General features: G+C 41.5%; 1 pseudogene; it reads right to left on the minus strand.

Annotated features, from left to right (window-relative positions):
• Positions 1 to 4,196: 4,196 nt before the first annotated feature.
• LOC131835181 (immunoglobulin heavy variable 7-4-1-like) lies at positions 4,197 to 5,055 on the minus strand (annotated as a pseudogene).
• Positions 5,056 to 23,257: the final 18,202 nt, after the last annotated feature.

Genomic DNA, 23,257 nt, shown 5'->3' on the forward strand with positions numbered 1-23,257 from the left:
ATCAGAGGAGACCCCTAATCATTAAGGAAATGTTGGAAAACAAAAATAAAACTAGGAGTACCACGTTACCTGATTTCAAGCTTTACTACAAAGCTGTGATCACCAAGATAGCATGGTACTGGCATCAAAACAGACACATAGACCAGTGGAACAGAGTAGAGAGCCCAGATATGGACCCTCAACTCTATGGTCAATTAATCTTCGACAAAACAGGAAAAAATATACAGTTGAAAAAAGACAGTCTCTTCAATTAATGGTGCTGGGAAAACTGGACAGCTAGATGTAGAAGAATGAAACTCGACCATTCTCTTAAACCGTACACAAAGATAAACTCAAAATGGATAAAATACCTCAACGTGAGACAGGAATCCATCAGAATCCTAGAGGAGGACATAGGCAGTAATGTCTTTGATATCAGCCACAGCAAGTTCTTTCAAGATATGTCTCCAAAGGCAAAGGAAACAAAAGCGAAGATAAACTTTTGGGGCTTCATCAAAATCAAAAGCTTCTGCACAGCAAAGGAAACAGTCAAAAAAAAAAAAAAAACAAACAAAGAGCCCAGTTGTATGTCTTGATTGGAGAAGTGTCTGTTCATATCTTCTGCCCATTTTTTGATATATTTGCCTGTTTCATGTGTGTTGAGTTTGAGGAGTTCATTATAGATCCTGGATATCAACCTTTTGTCTGTACTGTCATTTGCAAATATCTTCTCCCATTCCGTGGGTTGCCTCTTTGTTTTTTTGACTGTTTCCTTTGCTGTGCAGAAGCTTTTCATTTTGATGAAGTCCCCAAAGTTTCTTTCTGCTTTTGTTTCCTTTGCCTTTGGAGAAATATCTTGAAAGAAGTTGCTGTGGCTGATATCGAAGAGATTACTGCCTATGTTCTCCTCTAGGATTCACATAAAAAAATGTTCATGATGACTAGCCATCAGGGAGATTCATATTAAAACCACAATGAGATATCACCTTATACCAGTTAGAATGGCCAAAATTAGCAAGACAGTAAACAGCATGTGTTGGAGAGGATGTGGAGAAAGGGGAACCCTTTTCCACTGTTGGTGGGAATGCAAGTTGGTGCAGCCTTTTTGGAGAACAGTGTGAAGATTCCTCAAGGAATTAAAAATAGAACTTCCCCATGACCCTGCCATTGCACTCCTGGGTATTTGCCACAAAGATACAGATGTTGTGAAAAGAAGGGCCTTCTGTACCCCAATGTTTATAGCAGCAATGGCCACGGTTGCCAAACTGTGGAAAGAACCAAGATGCCCATCAACGGACAGATGGGTAAGGAAGATGTGATCTATATACACTATGGAGTATTATGCCTCCATCAGAAAGGAGGAATACCCAACTTTTGTAGCAACATGGATGGGACTGGAAGAGATGATGCTGAGTGAAATAAGTCAAGCAGAGAGAGTCAATTATCATATGGTTTCACTTATTTGTGAAGCATAACAAATAACATGGAGGACAAGGGGTGTTAGAGAGCTGAAGGGAGTTGGGGTAAAATAGAAGGGGAGGTGAACCATGAGAGACTATGGACTCTGAAAAACAATCTGAGGGGTTTGAAGTGGTAGGGGGTGGGAGGTTTGGGCACCAGGTGGTGGGTTTAGAGAGGGCACGGATTGCATGGAGCACTGGGCATGGTGCAAAAATAATGAATACTGTTATTCTGAAAATAAAAATAAATAAAAAAAAACATTGAGAATAAAATAAAAATAAATAAATAAAAAAAACATTCCACCAGTTGGAATGACTAAAATTAGCAAGACAGGAAATATCATGTGTTGGAGGGGATGTGGAGAAAGGGGAACCCTCTTCCACTGTTGGTGGGAATGCAATTGGTGCAGCCTCTTTGGAGAACAGTGTGGAGATTCCTCAAGAAATTAAAAATAGAGCCTCTCTATGACCCTCCAATTGTACTACTGGGTATTTACCCCAAAGATACAGATGTCGTGAAAAGAAGGGCCATCTGTACCCCAATGTTTACAGCAGCAATGGCCACGGTCACTAAACTGTGGAAAGAACTAAGAGTCCCTTCTACTGACGAGTGGATAAGGAAGATGTGGTCCATATACACTATGGAGTAGTATGCCTCCATCAGAAAGGATGAATACCCAACTTTGGAGCAACATGGACGGGACTGGAAGAGATTATGCTGAGTGAAATAACTCAAGCAGAGAGAGTCAATCATCAATTATTTTCTTAATTCTGTTTTCGTGGCTTCTAAGCTGTTTGCTCCAGGCTTCCTCCTGATTTTTTATCTCTATCTGTTTTTCCTCCAGATCACTACTTCTATCTTCTGCCTCAGTTAGCCTAGTTTTTAGAGAATTTAGATTAGATTGGAACTCATTAAGAACGTTGTTAACATCAAACCTGGTGGCTTTCACTTCTTCCCTAATCAATTCCATTTTGTCATCCATGGCTTTCTCCAACCTAGCTATTGCTTGGATAACTGTTATCCTGTGTTCCCTTTCTGACATACTGTCTGTGTCCATATCCAATCAGTAGGCCCAGCCTCTGAATTTTTCTTCTGTTGGACATTGCACATTGAATGAGCAACTGAAGCATAAGACAACTGGATCAGAGCAGAGAAAGACATAATTTAGGATATTCTCAAATAAAACACCAGATTTCAAGTTTGAGCTTCAGCATATACAAAGGAAGGAATTTATCACACCTTCTTTGCTACAAGAAAACGTGGGATGCAGGAGTTAGGATGGCAGAGGAGAAGGGGTCCCTAGGTTTGTATTCCTGGAACACAGGTAGGTAGTCTTCAAGTCATTCAGAGTAGCTGAGAAGTCAATCAGAGGTCTGAGAGAACAAAACCTGCAGGTCTTCAAATAGAAAATCGACCTCCTTTTGGAATGTAGGAGGTACATAGAGTTATCTTGGGGCAGATTGAGCTGTGGGGGTGACATCAGGGATGGAGCCTGCTTCTGGAAGCTTCCACAATGTATTGTAGCAGCAGAGCACAAAATCTGAACTTTTAGAAGTGTGCTACTGTGGGGATGTGGCTGGCATAAAGGTGCTTATGTGGCAAAGTGGGGCAGAATTCCAGGGTCTGAGGTCTGCTGAGGCACAAGAAGGATGTGTTGTACCACTGTGATGCACAGATGCTAGGGAAAAGAGCCTGGAAACTGGTTGAACAGTGAGTCTAAGTGCAGGCTTTCTGGTCTGATTTGCCATAAACAGTGAACCACAATCTGGTCATGTGGTCTCTTTCCTGAGACCTGTGGGCAAATGGAATAAGGTATGATACTCTCCCCTGGAGGAATAGCATGGGTCCACATCATGGGAGTTCTGAATTCTGAAGTTTTGAAACTCAATCATTTGCCTGAGATGAAACAGCTCAGACACAGGTAGGGTGAACATGGGTTTCAGATGGAAACATTGGAGAGAAAGGGGTTGGTTGCTTTTCTGTGCAGGCTCACTGAAGAGTGGGGTGTATGTGAAATTTCAACCTCTGCCTAGAGAGAAGATGCCATATTCAACCTACCCATCAGTGCCATCAGGAAGCAAAACAGTGGCACCTAGTGGAGGGCACAACTGCTTACACTAAGCCCTGTCCTCTGATCCCAAGATGTGCATTTCCATGAGGGCAAAATCCCTGAGAATAACCACAACAGGCACCTCAGCCAGAAGATCCACAGAACAATTCCATCTCAGCAAGTTTAATGATCATAGAGTGCAGCACACTTTCAGTTCCTGGGGAAGTAGGCTTAGCTTTCTTTATTTTTATTCCTAAGTTTTTTTATTTTTATTTTCAATAATTTTCTGATTCATCTTTTTTTATTTTTATATTACTTCCTCCCTATTTTTTAATTTATTTTTTTAAGCATTTCTATTTTATTTGTTTGTTTGTTTATTTATTTATTTAGTATCAATTTATTTTCAGAATAACAGTATTAATTATTTTTTCATCACACCCAGTGCTCCATTGAATCCGTGCCCTCTATAATACCCACCACCTGGTACCCTGACCTCCCACCCCTTCCGCCACTTCAAACCCCTCAGATTGGTTTTCAGAACCCTATATTTTTTAGGTTTAAGTTTTATAAATACACATACTTATTTTTTCTATTTTTACATTTTTCATTTATATATATTTTATTTATTTGTGACCTATATTTGATTTAAGAAGCATTCATTATGACAAATCCTCAATTTATATGGCTTAATTTTCCCCTCATCTTATTTAATTTTCAGACAAAAAAATGAAAGGATGAACAGACACTTCTCTAAAGAAGATATACAAATGGCTAAGACACATGAAAAAATGTTCATCATTACTGGCCATCAGGGAGATTCAAATCAAAACCACATTGAGATACCACCTTACACCAGGTAGCATGGCCAAAATTAAGAAGACAATAAACAATATGTGTTGGAGAAGATGTGGAGAAAGGGGAACCCTCTTACACTGTTGGTGGGAATGCAAGGTTGTGCAGCCACTTTGGAAAACTGTCATAGAGTGTCTTTTAGCTTTCTTGTCCCTGTCACCTCCTCAGCCCAGCACAGATGAGCCTTCCACAGCATTTCTGACATGAGCAGGATGTGGGTTCTCACATCGTGTCTCTTGCACAGTAATACACGGCCGTGTCCTCAGAGTTCAGGCTGTTCATCTGTAGATAGGCTGTGCTGACAGAGGTGTCCATGGAGAAAACAAATCGACCAGAGAAGCCCTGGGCATACGTTGGATTCCCAGTGTTCATGTTGGATCATCCCAGGTACTGCAGGCTCTTTCCTGGTGCCTGTCACACCCAGTTCATTGCATAGCTGGTGAAGATGTATCCATATGCCTTGCAGGAGACCTTCATGGATTTCCCGGGCTTCCTTACCTCAGCCTCAGACTGCACCAGCTGCACCTGGGAGTGGACACCTGTGGAGAGGGAATAGGAGGTGATGAAGTCATGCTGACGGGCCCTGTTCCCCTCCTCTGCCAAAGGACTGAGGGAATCCCTTACTTGTAGCCAACACCACCAGGAAGAGGATTCTCCAGCTCCAGTCCATGGTGAAGTGCTGTGCTCTCATGGCTTCTATAAAGGATACTGTGAAGCTGTTGGGTGATTTTCTCAGGGCACAGACATGTATATTTAACCTAGCACACCTTGTCTCATTTGCATATTCACAAAGCAGAATATTTCATATCAGGAAATGGCTCATTCAAAGACACATCAGAGGGGAAACACATTCCTGGGATGCTGCGGTCCTACATCTGAACCTCTGTCTGAGGATATACACCCTTGTCACATCCCTGATTCTGTTACCAGAGCTCTTTCTCCTGAGAATGAGCTCATGTACAGAGCTGTGGAGGCCACTGGGTAAGGCAGTTTCCTTAGGAGAATAAGCGAGTACTGATCTTGGAACAGGGGACCAGGAAGGGTAAGCCTGGTGTGTCAGTCCCTGTGGACCAGTGTCTTTGATGCCCTGTTCACCTCCTTTCTCAGGTGGAGAAGTGGGGTCTGGGTAGAGAAACACCTGAACCTGAGTCAGGTCACCGGGATGATGTGTCTAATAGACTCAAATGCACATATTATAATGAAATGTTAGTAAACCTAACATAACCATGTGTGTAAAAATTACATATTCCTACAGAGTCTCTTCTAATCAGGTAATGTGTTCAAATGCAAACCTCAAGAAATCATCCCCCTATTTAAGATAAAAAGTCATGATCATCAAACTAAAAATTCTTTAATTAATAAGCAATGTCTCATTTAATGATTAAATGATTAAACATTTCCTTGGAAGCCATGAACAAGGCTGACAAGGCTCCATGATACCTTATATCAAAATTTTCATGGATAAAGAAGATGTGGTATATATACACAATGGAATTTACTTCATAAAAGAAAATTGCAGAGATGTGGATGGAACTAGAAGGTATTATACTAGATTGAAATAAGCCGACCAGGGGGAGACAATTATCATATAATTTCACTCATATGTGGAATTTAAGAAACAATACAGGATCATAGAGGAAGGGAGGGAAAATAAAATAAGATGAAATCAGAAAGTGAGACAAACCATGAGAGACCCTTAAGTCTAGGAAACAAACTGCGGGTTGCTAGAGGGGAGGGGCTGATGTGTGGGGTAAGAGGGTGATGGACATGAAGCATGATTTGTGATGTAATGAGCTTTAGGTGTTATTTTCAACCAATGTGTAACTGAACTTTTCTCCAAAACTAATGATACACTGTGTGTTAATTAAGTGAATTTAAATTAAATTGAAAAAAAAAGTTTTCTGAGTATAGATTCTGTGTCTCTTTGGTTAGGTTTATTCCTAGGTATCTTATGGTTTTGGGTGCAATTGTAAATGGGATTGACTCCTTAATTTCTCTTTCTTCTGTCTTGCTGTTGGTGTAGAGAAATGCAACTGATTTCTGTGCATTGATTTTTATATCCTGACACTTTACTGAATTCCTGTACAAGTTCTAGCAGTTTTGGAGTGGAGTCTTTTGGGTTTTCCACATATAGTATCATATCATCTGCGAAGAGTGATAATTTGACTTCTTCTTTGCTGATTTGGATGCCTTTAATTTCCTTTTGTTGTCTGATTGCTGAGGCTAGGACCTCTAGTACTATGGTGAATAGCAGTGGTGATAATGGACATCCCTGCCGTTAGCAAACTCAACACCCAAAGAACAAATAATCCAATCAAGAAATGGGCAGAGGACATGAACAGACATTTCTGCAAAGAAGACATCCACATGACCAACAGACACATGAAAAAGTGCTCCATATCACTCGGCATCAGGGAAATACAAATCAAAACCACAATGAGATATCACCTCACATCAGTCAGAATGGCTAAAATCAACAAGTTACAAAATGACAGATGCTGGCGAGGATGCGGAGAAAGGGGAACCCTCCTACACTGCTGGTGGGAAAGCAAGCTGGTGCAGCCACTCTGGAAAACAGCATGGAGGTTCCTCAAAATGTTGAAAATAGAACTGCCCTATGACCCAGCAATTGCACTACTGGGTATTTACCCTAAAGATACAAACGTAGTGATCCAAAGGGGCACGTGCACCCGAATGTTTATAGCAGCAATGTCCACAATAGCCAAACTATGGAAAGAACCTAGATGTCCATCAACAGATGAATGGATCAAGAAGATGTGGTATATATACACAATGGAATACTATGCAGCCATCAAAAGAAATGAAATCTTGCCATTTGCGACAACATGGATGCAACTAGAGCGTATCATGCTTAGCGAAATAAGTCAAGCAGAGACAGACAACTATCATATGATCTCCCTGATATGAGGAAGTGTTGATGCAACATGGGGGCTTAAGTGGGTAGGAGAAGAATCAATGAAACAAGATGGAATTGGGAGGGAGACAAACCATAAGTGACTCAATCTCACAAAACAAACTGAGGGTTGCTGAGGGGAGGGGGTTTGGGAGAAGGGGGTGGGATTATGGACATTGGGGAGGGTATGTGCTTTGGTGAGTGCTGTGAAGTGTGTAAACCTGGTGATTCACAGACCTGTACCCCTAGGGACTAAAAATATATGTTTATAAAAAATAAAAAATTAATTTAAAAAAGTGCAAAGTATAAAAATAAATTGAAAAAAAAAATTGAAAAAAAAAAAACCTTTTCATTTGGAGGATCAAAGTAACAAGTACTAAATATGTAACAACAAACCAAATTCCCATTATGCATGTGTAACATGAGGAATCTGGTTTCTGGTCAGATCTGTCAAAGTCTGGAAGTCTTTGCCCATACGCTGAACAACTGAAAGTCACCAGCTCTTCTCAGACCCACCAGAGATGTTGTGATAGGATATCTTTGTCTGATCAAGTGGCTATGACAAATACCACTGCCTGGGTAGGGTATAAATTATAATAATGAATTCCATCAGAGTTATGAAAGATGGAAGTCCAAGGTCAAGTCATGCAGCCCACCCAGCCCCCCTCACTCAGTCTGTGCTGGGAGGAGGTCAGTCCCAGTGATCTCCAGAATGTTGTGGACAGTAGGTCCAGGCTTCTCTTTAGAGGCTCATTATGCTCTCAGGGTCTTGACGAGCAGTTCCTGGGTTATGCTGAGATGGTCAACCCATAACCACCCCCTCATCAAGTATTTCCACTTCCTTCCTGATTTCTCTGGAACAAGATCTCTCCTTCCTTTCAGTAGGAGCAGGCTGGGAATTTTCCAAAATTTTCAGTTCTGCTTCATACTGATTAATGATTACGTCTTCATATCATTTGTTCTTCCCAAACTTTACCATAAGAATTCAAGAGAAGCCTTCTGATGCTTTAAGACTTTGCTTAGAAATTCCCTCAGCCTCTTATCAAGTGGGACCTCTCCCAAGTTCTTCCTTTCAGATCTCAATGCAAGCAAGCTCACTACCCGACTACAGCATAGGTCATCTCCTCTCCATTTCGCAAAGAGTCATTCCTCACCTTGGGTGTGACATCATCAGAGTGGCCTGTACTGTTCAGGTATTACCAGATACAGTTCACAAATATTTAGATATTCTCTAGGAATCTGGGGGCTTTCACTGTAGGTCTCTTCTTTCCTTCTGGGGTCTCCCATAAATCACCCTTTATGACCACTTCCTGACTATGTAGGCTTCTTCTGCACACATCACAGAAGGCTACTAGCCTTACCCATTCCTCAGATCCAAACCTCTTCTATGATTTATGTCTTTGTTACAGCAGTACCACACTTCTAAGGATGGTATAACAGCATAAACCAGGTAGCTTAGAAATCAATTTATCAGAGTCTGAAAAACAATCTGAGGGTTTTGAAGGGGTGGGGGTGGGAGGTTGGGGGAGCCAGGTGGTGGGTATTATGGAGGGCACGTATTGCATGGAGCACTGGGTGTGATGCATAAACAATGAATTCTGTTACGCTGAAAAGAAATAAATAAAAAAATTAACACAAACACAAAGAAATCAATTTCTCACATTTCTGGAGCCTTCAAAGTGCAAGATCGAGGAATTGGCATATTTATTGTGTAGCGAGTGCCTCCATCTGGATCATAGGTCATGTCTTTAAACTTCATCATCATATGGTAAGTGGAAGTTTCATTATGTGAAACTTAAGGTTCACATTATGAATCTTCCATTTATAAATGTGGGATAAATGTGGGCCATAACAGCTCTGATTCCATTCATAACCTAACACTCTCCCAGAAGCCCTTACTCCTTTGACATCTAATTGTACATTACATTACAACACTTGAATTTGCAGGAGACACATATATTTAGATCATAGTGCAGGGAGAACTGTGACCCCAAAATTGACTTTACAAATGCGCATGTGCAGGGAATCACAACTTACAAGGGAAGAAGCCACCCACAGATATATCCACAGGACCCACGAGAAAGTAGGAAAATTGAATTGAAGATGGTGAACTGAAGAAGGCTCAGTGTGGAGATGTCTGAGTTGAGGCTCCTGTGGAATTGGCGACAACCTTGGGGGTGTCCTACAAGTTAGTGTTTTAGGTCCAGAAGCCCCAACTCATTCCCCCAGGAAAGAAAAAATGAACATTTGTTGTGCTTCTGAGGTAGGGAAAGATCCTCTTGAGAAACTCGGCAGATAAATCAAGACCTGGGGGGCAGTAAATATCAAAATCCAGTCCATTCTAGATTTCTGGGTGGGGTACGGGAAGCACAGCCTTCTCTCCCCTCCCTTTCCCTTAGGCTTTTCCTTGTCACCTCAGTGAGGCCTAATGTGAGATACTCTTGTGAGTATGACATCAAAAGTCTCAGGTCAGAGATAGAAAAACCAACCATAGACTACAAACACCTGCCTATACCCACATATTATTCCCCTACCATTGGACTCCTCTATAATAATAGAAGAAAATGCAAAGAGAGCTAGAAAACTAGAAGTTATTTTTGAATTCTATATGAAAATCCAGGTCCAAATAAGACAAAAGCTGGAACATAAGAGGAAATGCCAGTGTTTTCTCATTAGTAGTTGATATATTGTTTTTCTTCTGAATCATATTTTATGCTATAAGTCCCATTTCAGCTCCATTTTAGGGGTCTGTCATCATGGTAGACATTCATTATTGAGCCTCACTCTACAACTGGCACCTGGTGGGAATCAGGAAAGTGTCACAGGCCTCCAGCCCCATTGGGCTCAGGGTCCAGGACCAGTTGAGGGAGAAGTTACAGCAGGGTAGAATGAGGACATCGTGACTTTCTGTGAAGGATAGCACCATATGGGCAAGGAAGCAGGCTCTGTCATCCAGATCTGAGGATTCATGTGGGTTTCCTGTGTGGAAGCCAGGAAACACGTTTCAGACACAGCCCCCACGGCTGCTCTCATAGACTCCCCCCAGAGCAGGACTCAACAGGACTGTGATGGCTTTTTCTCTCTGGCTTGACATCCTGCCTGTTTCACTGTGGAAATCATAGAGCGTATCCCATGAGGTGGGCTGTTTTTCCACCCAAGAGATGGAGCAGTGCCTAAAGAGGGGCAGTTCCTGATCACCAGTGCCCACCCACATGGATAATGAGCCAGAGGATAAACTGTAGGTAGGAGGACAAGGACCCAGTTCAGGCAGATGTCCTGGGGGTATTTTCTAACGATGTGAAGGCAGTGTGGGCCAGCCGAGGACAGAGAACAGACACGAAGCTTTCAGAAAGCCTGGGCTGTGCGGGTGCTTCTCAGGGTTGATGAGAATTCCTGCAGGTCCTTTTGTGGAGAAAGAAAAACAGGATATGGATGAAGTTAATTAAGGAAATTTCCCGAGTGACTGGGCAGATCTAGTCTACACGTAGACACTGTTATCTCATGCTGGCTGACTACAACGAGAATATGAGAAATTATATATATATATATATATATATATATATATATATATATATATATCCCTGAGTGAATATAGAGAGGCTAGAAGGGAAACCCCCTATCGCAAAAGAACGCCCCCCCCCACTGCACCTGCTCCTGGGTCTGACTTGTGTCTGTGGATCTTGAGTGCATCTTGCTGATGTGAGCATAATCTGGTGTCCTGAGCACCTCAAGAGCACTGAACTATCTGATCTTTCTGTCCTAAGCACTCCCTGGTGCTCCAAGAGCTCCCTAATTCCCTGAGAGCTCCCTAGTGTTTTGAATAATTCCTGGTGACTTGAGCACCTGTTGGGAACCTGAGCTCCCTCTGATGTCCAGAGGGCCTCCTGGTGCCTCGAGCACCCCTGCAGCCCAGATACTCCTGTGTCCCTACAGGATAGTTTGTGTCTGGACTCACCCCAAGAGTGTACACACTGGGTACACACATTACAATGACACACAGTGGTGTCCTCAGCTCTCAGCTGTTCATCTGCAGAATCAGCATGTTCTTGCCATTGTCTCAGGAGATGGTGAATTGGTCTTCACAGTGTCTTCATAGTATATGTAACTACCACCACTCGTAATGGCTGAGACCCACTGCAGCCCATTCCCTAGAGCCTGGCAGACCCAACTCATGCCATAGTCCCTGAAAGTTAATACAGAGGCTTTTCAGGATAGTCTCGGGGACCCCTCAGGCTTCACCAGGTCTCCACCAGACTCCACCAGCTACATCTCACACTGGACACCTGTAGACACAAGACATCCTGGTCAGGAAACTGTCCTTCACTCACTGTTTTTCTTACTCACATCCACTTTCTTCATCAATGTCTCTTGTTCTCTGTAAATTACCTTTTAGAAGAGTAACAAGGAAAATCGAGTAAAGAATAAACTCCATCATGAGCTGTCTCTGTTCTGTCCTGAACACTAAATGGAAAACCCGGGAATCCCAAGACTGGGGTTCCCATCCCAGCTGAGTCTTGGGGCTGGGCTGGTTTAATAAGCAGATGGTGAACCCTATTAGCATGTCCCTTGACTATATAGCCAGCATCGTATCCATACTGACAGAGAGGACAGTAACCAGAGCAGGTGTGACTGCCTTTGATTTGGTGATACTGATAGGATTTGGGAAAAGATGAAGTTTAATTATATGATCTTCATGGTATACACTTGTTTTCCATTTACTAGTTTGTTTTCACATAGTCACACATATTGGGGTATAGGTGTCATATTTCCCATTAAATTGACATGATCCTACACCCAGAATTGTGGAAGGTCTGTGAGGTCCAAGAACACTTTGGGGTGAGAATTAGCCCCAGAATTTGGACCTGTGCTCCTCCCATAGGATGTACTACCCTCCCTGAGGCCCCTGCAGGACAGAATGCACAGGCTCACGGGGAACTGGGATCCTGCCTGTAATGAGGACAAGATGACTTTGTTCTAGAATTTATCTGAAATACAGAATCAGGGTGCATGCAGGTGGTCCTTCAAGTCCCTAAGGTTTCACTGTCACTGGGTTCATCCCAAAGCATCTCTGGAATTATTTGTAATAGTTTTAATGACTGTAATCGATCAGGATGAACTGCCCAGAGGCAAGGAGTGTGAGATGAAAAACACAGGTGTCAGAATCAACACTATCCAGAGCAAGCAAATCCATTTTTCACAAAATTTCCTGTATTTTCTTTGCAATTATTCCTTCCTCATTCCTTTCTCACTCTGTGCCCACATTACTATTGATCCTCATGTTACCTTATACTAGCTTTAATTTTCTAGATTATATCATTTTGTAATTGTATGAAATGTACCTTTATTTTTATGGCTTCTATTGCTGAGACAAATACTTGACAATACGCCCATATTTATTATAATTTTTAAATGATGGGCAGCTTTCCAAAGATGGCATAGAGCACAATATGGCCACTTTTAAGCTGCTGATTGGGCTTGGAATTGTTCCCATGATTCTGTATTTTACTTTTATGTATGTACATGTGTATGTTTTTATTTATTTATCTATTAATTTTAGTTACCGTACAGTACATCATTAGTTTTGATGTAGTGTTTCTATATTTCAATAAACTCACTACTCAGATTGGAGTTGCAAGAGCTAAAGAAATAAACAGAACAAACTTTAAATCAACAAATTTGTGTCAATTTATGTTCTAATTGTGGTCATGAGACAAACAATAAACTTAAACTCTCAGGAGTGACAAGTAGTCACAGGGGTTAAGTACCAGCATTTTGGCATATTGTGAATGCAGATCCCTGATGACAAATAAACTATCACAAGGTTTACATAGAATATTTAATGGATATCTTGTCATCATGTGAGCTAAAGATGTTATAGTGTGAGGTTCTCCAGGACCATATCATTAAATCAATCCTGTCCTCATGCATTCCTATCCTTCAGAATGGTGACAAATCATAAAAATCCTCCCCACACCCCGGTCCTGGCAGGATGGGAGGAAGATGACTCAGAGCAGGAATGCATGGAGATCCACGCATCCTGTGTCCACCACAGAAATAAAGAACTTATCTGTAGAGGAAGCCCTCAGAAGCAGCCCCAGAGGATCTGGGAGAGGAAGAGATGTCACAGTCTCAGTTCTGTTGAGGACCACACACAATTTTCACATGGAATGAAAGACTTAGTCTTTAGGGAAATGTAGGGAAACAGGAAGCTGAGGACACCCAGGGACCACTGGAGCTGTGGGAGGAGACAACTGGGAAGAACAGAGTGACTGTGTACCCAGATACTGGCAAGAATGCATGGACTTGGTCCACTGGTGGAGGAGGGACAGTGACATGTGCTGGCCTCCCCCGACCCAGTTACTTGGGAACACTTGAAGCTAAGGCTACGTCATCAAGTCGAGTCCTTGTAGTCTGATGCCTTCCATCACACTAAAGACTGTCACCAGAGTAAAGCAGAGGAGTGTACTAGAGAGTGGAAGTAGCTTCTACATGAGGGAGCTCAAGGCGATCACAGTGTTGATCCAGGAACAGAAACAGGAGATTTCTGGAGGAATCTGAACTCTTGTGTGGCTACAGCGTTTCATTGCTGCTACCCAAGCAGCCTGTTTTCCAGTGGAGCCAGGAGGAGAGTCACATGCTCCACAGCATAGGCCTCACAAAGAGAGGGTGTGATTATCTACAGGAAGCATAAAACATAACAATATAATACCAAGTGCCCTGTGCATGGTAGACCTTCATGAAACCCCACCATAATTCCAGGGGCTCCGTACTGTTAGGGAACCTCTCTGTTCCACCAGCCCCTCTCTTTTCTTGTGGTTCAAGTACTGGATGTGCAAGTTTGGTGACAGCAGCTCCATATACAAATCATGTGGACATTTGTCAAAGCTGGGTCACTCCACTGTATTTGGTTAATTCGGAGCTGCTCCACTCATCATGAGTGGATTTAACTTCCCTGAATCACCTTCACTACCAGGTATGTTCACGTGTACAGGACATAATAGGATGGCAGAGCTGTCAGATTTTGTCATCGCTCCAATCAGTGTCACCTCCCCGGGAACTTCCTTGTTGAACCCTCACCTCTCAGTGACACATTTACACAAGTAACGCCTTCTCTAGTCCTGCAATGACTCTTCACACCTGTGTGACAGGGGCGGGTCACCCCCTTTATAACCTGTGTCCTCAACAGTGCACTCAGTGATTTATATCAGTGCTCTGTGAAGGCTCTTCTCTTGTATTCATGAACAGAGCTGTGGATGCAGGATCTTGTCCCCTGACTCCCTTGTAGGTTGTTAATATGAATTAAATAATAAATACACTACCTGCCTGATAGAGGGATTGAAGATCATGAGAAGTTGGCAGATCCAGTTATGAAGACACATCTGGAACCTGTCTTAGGGCCTGGTAGATTGGGCTGACCAGCCTGGGGAATGCAGAGGGAAGAGATGCCCCAGCATCCTCTTCCATGGGAGTCTCAAACTCACAAGGTGTTCTCTGGGCCTGTAATCTGCACAGACAGAGGTGAGTGTCCACTCTGGCTCCAGGGTGTGTGTGGTCCTGGATAGAGAGCAGCTGACATGACTGCTCAGAGGGAGGCAATAAACAGGAGTGTTTATATTTATGTGGGTGTGTGTTGGTTGTTATGGGGTTATCATCCCCAGGAACAAAACAACGGGCATGTGGGGGTAACAGGTGTCTGTGATGTGGATATGGTCAATGACAACTTTGGCTGGATACTAGGGTGTGTTACCAAGTTAGTTCAGAGACCCATTAAGAAAAGGATTGCATCAAAATCTGAGAGGAGAACAAAGGCAGTAATCTCTTAGATCCTCAACTGCAGCAACTTCTTGCAAGATGGGTCTCTAAGGGGGAGGAGTCAAGATGGCAGCGAAGTAGCAGGCTGAGGCTACATCAGGTAGCAGGACATCAGTGAGATAGCTTATCCAAACATTGTAGACACCTACAAATCCAACGGGAGATCGAAGAGAAGAAGAACAGCAATTCTAGAAGCAGAGAGTCAACCACTTTCTGAAAGGTAGGACTGGCGACGTGAATCCAAAGTGATGGGAAGATAGACCACGGGGGGAGGGGCCAGCTCCCAGCAAGCAGCAGAGCAATGGAGCACAAAATCAGGACTTTTAAAAGTCTGTTCCACTGAGGGACATCACTCCAGAAGCTAAACTGGGGTGAAGCCCACGTGGGGTCAGCGTGGCCCCAGGTCCTGCAGGGTCACAGAAGGATCGGAGTGTCTGAGTGTTGCAGAGCTTTCAGGTATTAGAACGGGGAAGCCGACTACAGAGACAGAGCCAAGGAGTGAGCTCTCAGCTTGGGTTTACTTTGAACTGGTCACAGGCCCCATGAGCTCAGAGCGCAGCCGGAGGCCAGGGAGACGGAAGTTATTGGGTGCTATTCTCTGAGGGCGCAATGAGGAGTGAGGCCCCGAGCTCTGGGCTTCCTGGGCTGGAGACTGGGAGGCCACTATTTTCATTACAGTCCTCCAGAACTCTACAGAAAGCGCTCAGGGAACAAAAGCTCCAGAAAGCAAACCTGAGCGGATTACTCAGCCCAGACCCTGGTAAGGGCGGTGCAATTCCGCCTGGGACAAAGACACTTGAGAATCACTACAACAGGCCCCTCCCCCAGAAGATCAACAAGAAATCCAGCCAGGACCAAGTTCACTGACCAAGGAGTGCAGGTTCAATACCAAGGAGAGCAGCAGAATTCCAGAGGAGGAGAAAGCAAAGCACGGAACTCATGGCTTTCTCCCCATGATTCTTTAGTCTTGCACTTAATTTAATTTGGTGGGCTTTTTCTTTTCTTCTTTTTTTCTTTCTCAATTTTTTTCTTCTTCTACTAAATTTTTTTCACCTTTTACCCTTTTCTTTTTTAACGTTTTTAAACTAGTTTATCTAATATATATATATATATATATATATATAAATATATATATTTATATATTTATATAAAAATATATATATTTATATGTTATTTATAAATATATATATTTCTTTTAAAATATTTTTTTCTTTATTTGTTTTTTTTAATTGTTTCTTGTTTTTTCTGAACCTCTTTTCATCCCCTTTCTCCCCACCCCAACGATTTGGGGTCTCTTCTGATTTGGTTTTTTATATTTATATAAAAATATATATATATTTATATATTATATATAAATATATATATTTCTTTTTAAATATTTTTTTCTTTATTTGTTTTTTTTAATTGTTTCTTGTTTTTTCTGAACCTCTTTTCATCCCCTTTCTCCCCACCCCAACGATTTGGGGTCTCTTCTGATTTGGTTAAAGCATATTTTCCTGGGGTCTTTGGCACCCTTTTAGTATATTACTTGCTCCTTCATATACTATTTTTTTTAAAATTAATTAATTTATTTTCAGAAAAACAGTATTCATTATTTTTTCACCACACCCAGTGCTCCATGCAATCCGTGCCCTCTATAATACCCACCACCTGGTTCCCCCAACCTCCCACCCCCTGCCACTTCAAACCACCCAGATTGTTTTTCAGAGTCCATAGTCTCTCATGATTCACCTCCCCTTCCAATTTCCCCCAACTCCCTTCTCCTCTCTAACACCCCTTGTCCTCCATGATATTTGTTATGCTCCACAAACAAGTGAAACCATATGATAATTGACTCTCTCTGCTTGGCTTATATTCTTATCTGGACAAAATGACAAGGCGGAAAAATTCACCACAAAAAAAAGAACAAGAGGCAGTACTGAAGGCTAGGGACCTAATCAATACAGACATTGGTAATATGTCAGATCCAGAGTTCAGAATGATAATTCTCAAGGTTCTAGCCGGCCTTGAAAAAGGCATAGAAGATATTAGAGAAATCCTCTCGGGACATATAAAAGCTCTTTCTGGAGAAATAAAAGAACTAAAATCTAACCAAGTTGAAATAAAAAAAAAAAAGCTATTAATGAGGTTCAATAAAAAATGGAGGCTCTCACTGCTAGGATCAATGAGGCAGAAGAAAGAATTAATGATATAGAAGACCAAATGACAGGGAATAAAGAAGCTGAGCAAAAGAGGAACAAACAGCTACTGGACCACGAGGGGAGAATTCGAGAGATAAGTGACACCATAAAATGAAACAACATTAGAATAATTAGGATTCCAGAAGAAGAAGAAGAAAGAGAGAGGGGATCAGAAGGTATATTGGAGGGAATTATTGGAGTGAATGTCCCTAATATGGCAAAGGGAACAAGCATCAGAATCCAGGAGGTGAGGAGAACCCCCCTCAAAATCAACAAGAATAGGTCCACACCCCATTACCTAATAGTAAAATTTACAAGTCTTAGTAACAAAGGGAAAATCCTGAAAGCAGTCTGGGAAAAGAAGTCTGTAACATACAATGGTAAAAATATTAGATTGGCGAGGACTTATCCACAGACACCTGGCAGGCCAGAAAGAACTGGCATGGTATATTCAGAGCACTAAATGAGAAAAACATGCAGCCAAGAATACTATATCCAGCGAGGCGATCATTGAAAATAGAAGGAGAGATAAAAAGCTTCTGGGACAAACAAAAACTGAAAGAACTTGCAAGCACCAAACCAGCTCTACAGGAAATATTGAAAGGGGTCCTCTGAGCAAAGAGAGAGCCTAAAAATAGTAGATCAGAAAGGAACAGAGACAATATACAGTAACAGTCACCTTATAGGCAATACAATGGCACTACATTCATATCTCTCAATAGTTACCCTGAATGTTAATTGGCTAAATGCCCCCAATCAAAAGACACAGGGTATTAAAAATTGAACTTCCTTATGACCCTACAACTTCACTCCTGGGTATTTACCACAAAGATACAGATGTCGTGAAAAGAAGGGCCATCTGTACCCCAATGTTTATAGCAGCAATGGCCATGGTCGCCAAACTGTGGAAAGAACCAAGATGCCCTTCAACGGACGAATGGATAAGGAAGATGTGGTCCATATACACTATGGAGTATTATGCCTCCATCAGAAAGGACTAATACCCAACTTTTGTAGCAACATGGACAGGACTGGAAGAGATTATGCTGATTGAAATAAGTCAAGCAGAGAGAGTCAATTATCATATGGTTTCACTTATTTGTGGAGCATGGAGGTCATGGGGAGTTAGAGAGGAGAAGGGAGTTGGGGGAAATTTGGAAGGGGAGGTGAACCATGAGAGACTATGGACTCTGAAAAACAATCTGAGGGTTTTGAAGGGGCGGGGGGTGGGAGGTCGGGGTACCAGATGGTAGGTATTATAGAGGGCATGGATTGCATGGAGCCCTGGGTGTGGTGCAAAAATAATGAATACTGTTATGCTAAAAATAAATTAAAAATAAATTTTAAAAAAGACACAGGGTATCAGAATGGATAAAAAAACAAAACCCAGGGACACCTGGGAGGCTCAGTGGGTTAAAGTGTATGCTTTTGGCTTGGGTCATGGTCTCAGGGTCCTGGGATCGAGCCCCGCATCAGGCTCTCTGCTCAGCAGGGAGCCTGCTTCCTCCTCTCTCTCTCTCTGCCTGCCTCTTTGCCTACTTGTGATCTCTGTTTGTCAAATAAATAAATAAAATCTTAAAAAACAAAAAACAAAACCCATCTATATGTTGCCTACAAGAATCTCATTTCAGACCCAAAGACACATCCAGATTTAAAGTGAGGGAATGGAAAACAAATTACCATGCTAATGGGCATCAGAAGAAAGCAGATCAGTTAGATTTTTTTATATAAAAATTTTTAAATTTATTTTCAGCATAACAGTATCATTATTTTTTCACCACACCCAGTGCTCCATGCAATCTGTGCCCTCTATAATACCCACCACCTGGTACCCCGACCTCCCACCCCCCCGCCACTTCAAACCCCTCAGATTGTTTTTCAGAGTCCATAGTCTCTCATGGTTCACCTTCCCTTCCAATTTCCCCCAACTCCTTTCTCTTCTCTATCTCCCCATGTCCTCCATGCTATTTGTTATGCTCCACAAATAAGTGAAACCATATGATAATTGACTCTCTCTGCTTGACTTATTTTACTCAGCATGATCTCTTCCAGTCCTGTCCATGTTGCTACAAAAGCTGGGTATTCCTCCTTTCTGATGGAGGCATAATACGCCATAGTGTATATGGACAACTGTTGAAAGAACCAAGATGCCCTTCAACGGATGAATGGATAAGGAAGATGTGGTCCAGATCAGTTAGATTTTAAGCCAAAGACTGTAAAAAGAGATGAGGAAGGACAATGTATCATACTCAAAGGGTCTGTCCAACAAGAAGATCTAACAATTTTGAATATATATGCCCCTAATGTGGGAGCAGCCAACTACATAAACCAATTATAAAAAAAATCAAATAAACACATCAACAATAATAGTAGGGGACTTTAACACTCCACTCACTGAAATGGACAGATCATCCAAGCAAAAGATCAACAAGGAAATAAAGGCCTTAAATGTCACACTGGACAAGATGCACATCACAGATATATTCAGAACATTTCATCCCAAAGCAACAGAATACACATTCTTCTCCAGTGCACATGGAATATCTGCAGAATAGATCACATCCTGCGTTCCAAATCAGGTCTCTACTGGTATCAAAATATTGGGATCATTCCCTGCATAATTTCAGACCACAATGTTTTGAAGCTAGAACTCACTCACAAGAGGAAATTTGGAAAGAACCCAAATACATGGAAACTAAACAGCATCCTTCTAAAGAGTGAATGGGTCAACCAGGAAATTAAAGAAGAATTGAAAAAAATCATGGAAAAAAATCATAATGAAAACACAACGGTTCAAAATCTGTGAGACACAGCAAAGGCACTCCTGAGAGGAAAATATATAGTGGTACAAGCCTTTCTCAAGTACACAAGTTGTGTACTTGTGTCCCAAGTACACAACCTAACCCTACACCTAAGGGAGCTGGAGAAAGAACAAGAAAGAAACCCTAAACCCAGCAGGAGAAGAGAAATCATAAAGATCAGAGGAGAAATCAATGAAATAGAAACAAACAAAAAAACAAATAGAACAAATCAACAAAACTAGGAGCTGGTTATTTGAAAGAATTAATCAGATTGATAAACCCCTGGCCAGACTTATCAAAAAGAAAAGAGAAAGTACCCAAATAAATGAAATCATGAATGAAAGAGTAGAGATCACAACTAACAGCAAAGAAATACAGACTATTATAAGAACATACTATGAGCAACTCTACTCCAACAAATTTGACAATCTGGAAAAAATGGATGCATTCCTAAAGACATATAAACTACCACAACTGAACCAGGAAGAAATAGAAAACCTGAAAAGACCCATAACCAGTAAGGAGATTGAAACAGTCATCAAAAATCTCCAAACAAACAAAAGCCCAGGGCCAGAAGGCTTCCCGGGAGAATTCTACCAAACATTTAAAGAAGAACTAATTCCTATTCTCCTGAAACTGTACCAAAAATAGAAATGGAAGGAAACTTCCAAACTCATTTTATGAGGCCAGCATCACCTTGATCCCAAAACCAGACAAGGATCCCATCAAAAAAGAGAACTACAGACCAATATCCTTGATGAACACAGATGCGAAAATTCTTACCAAAATACTAGCCAATAAGATCCAACAGTACATAAAAAGGCTTATTCACCACGACCAAGTGGGATTTATTCTAGGGCTGCAAGGTTCATTCAACATACACAAATCAATCATTGTGATACAACACATTAATAAAAGAAAAAGCAAGACCCATATGATACTCTCAATAGATACTGAAAAATTATTTGACAAAGTACAGCATCCCTTCCTGATCAAAACTCTTCAAAGTGTAGGGATAGAGGGCACATACCTCAAATTATCCAAGCCATCTATGAAAAACCCACCGCAAATATCATTCTCAATGGAGAAAAACTGAAATATTTTCCACTAAGGTCAGGAACACGGCAGGGATGTCCATTACCACCACTGCTATTCAACATAGTACTAGAAGTCCTAGCCTCAGCAATCAGACAATGAAAGGAAATTAAAAGCATTCAAATTGGCAAAGAAGTCAAACTATCACTCTTCGCAGATGATATGATACTCTATGTGGAAAACCCAAAAGACTCCACTCCAAAGCTCCTAGAACTTGTACAGGAATTCAGTAAATTGTCAGGATAAAAAATCAATGCACAGAAATCATTTGCATTTCTCTACACCAACAACAAGACAGAAGAAAGAGAAATCAAGGAGTCAATCCCATTGACAATTGCACACAAAACTATAAGATACCTAGGAATAAACCTAACCAAAGAGGCTAAGAATCTATCCTCAGAAAACTATAAAGTACACATGAAAGAAATTGAGGAAGACACAAAGAAACGGAAAAATGTTTCATGCTCCTGGATTGGAAGAACAAATATTGTGAAAATGTCTATGCTACCTAAAGCAATCTACACATTTAATGCAATTCCTATCAATATACCATCCATTTGTTTCAAATAAATGGAACAAATAACACTTAGATTTATATGGAACCAGAAAAGACCTCGAATAGCCAAAGGAATATTGAAAGAGAAAGCCAACGTTGGTGGCATCACAATTCCGGACTTCAAGCTCTATTACAAAGCTGTCATCATCAAGACAGCATGGTACTGGCACAAAAACAGACACATAGATCAATGGAACAGAATAGAGAGCTCAGAAATAGACCCTCAACTCGATGGTCAACTAATCTTTGACAAAGCAGGAAAGAATGTCCAATGGAAATAAGACAGCCTCTTCAATAAATGGTGTTGGGAAAATTGGATAGCCACATGCAGAAAAATGAAATTGGACCATTTCCTTATACCACACACAAAAATAGACACAAAATGGATGAAGGACCTCATGTGAGAAAGGAATCCATCAAAATCCTGGAGGAGAACACAGGCAGCAACCTCTTCGACCTCATCTCAGCAACATTTTCATAGGAGCATCACCAAAGGCAAGGGAAGGAAGGACACAAATGAACTATTGGGATTTCATCAAGATCAAAAGCTTTCGCACAGCAAAGAAAACAGTTAATAAAACCAAAAGACAACTGACAGAATGGTAGAAGATATTTGCAAACGACATATCAGATAAAGGGTTAGTGGCCAAAATCTATAAAGAACTTATCAAACTCAACACCCAAAGAACAAATAATCCAATCAAGAAATGGGCAGAAGACATGAACAGACATTTCTTCAAAGAAGACATCCAGATGGCCAACTGAAACATGAAAAAGTGCTCCATATCACTCAGCATCAGGGAAATACAAATCAAAACCACAATGAGATACCATCTCACACCAGTCAGAATGCCTAAAATTAATAAGTCAGGAAATGACAGATGCTGGCGAGGATGCGGAGAAAGGGGAACCCTCCTACACTGTTGGTGGGAATGCAAGCTAGTGCAACCACTCTGGAATACAGCTTAGAGGTTCCTCAAAATGTTGAAAACAGAACTACCCTATGATCCAGCAATTGCACTACTGGGTGTTTACCCTATAGATGCAAACGTAGTGATCTGAAGGGGCATGTTCACCTGAATGTTTATAGCAGCAATGTCCACAATAGCCAAACTATGGAAAGAACCTAGATGTCCATCAACAGATGAATAGATAAAGAAGAAATGGTATATATACACAACGGAATACTATGCAGCCATCAAAAGAAATGAAATCTTGCCATTTGTGACGATGTGGATGTAACTAGAGCGTATCATGCTTAGCGAAATAAGTCAAGCAAAGAAAGACAACTATCATATGATCTCCCTGATATGAGGAATTGGAGATGCAACATGGGGGTTTAAGGGGGTAAGAGAAGAATGAATGAAACAAGATGGGATTGGGAGGGTGAAAAACCATAAGCGACTCTTAATCTCACAAAAACAAACTGAGGGTTGCTGGGGGGAGGGGGTTTGGGAGAAAGGTGTGGGATTATGGACATTGGGGAGGGTATGTGCTATGGTGAGTGCTGTGAAGTGTGTAAACCTGGCAATTCACAGACCTGTACCCCTGGGGATA

Source organism: Mustela lutreola, chromosome 7 (assembly GCF_030435805.1).
Source record: "Mustela lutreola isolate mMusLut2 chromosome 7, mMusLut2.pri, whole genome shotgun sequence".
Lineage (NCBI taxonomy): Eukaryota > Metazoa > Chordata > Mammalia > Carnivora > Mustelidae > Mustela > Mustela lutreola.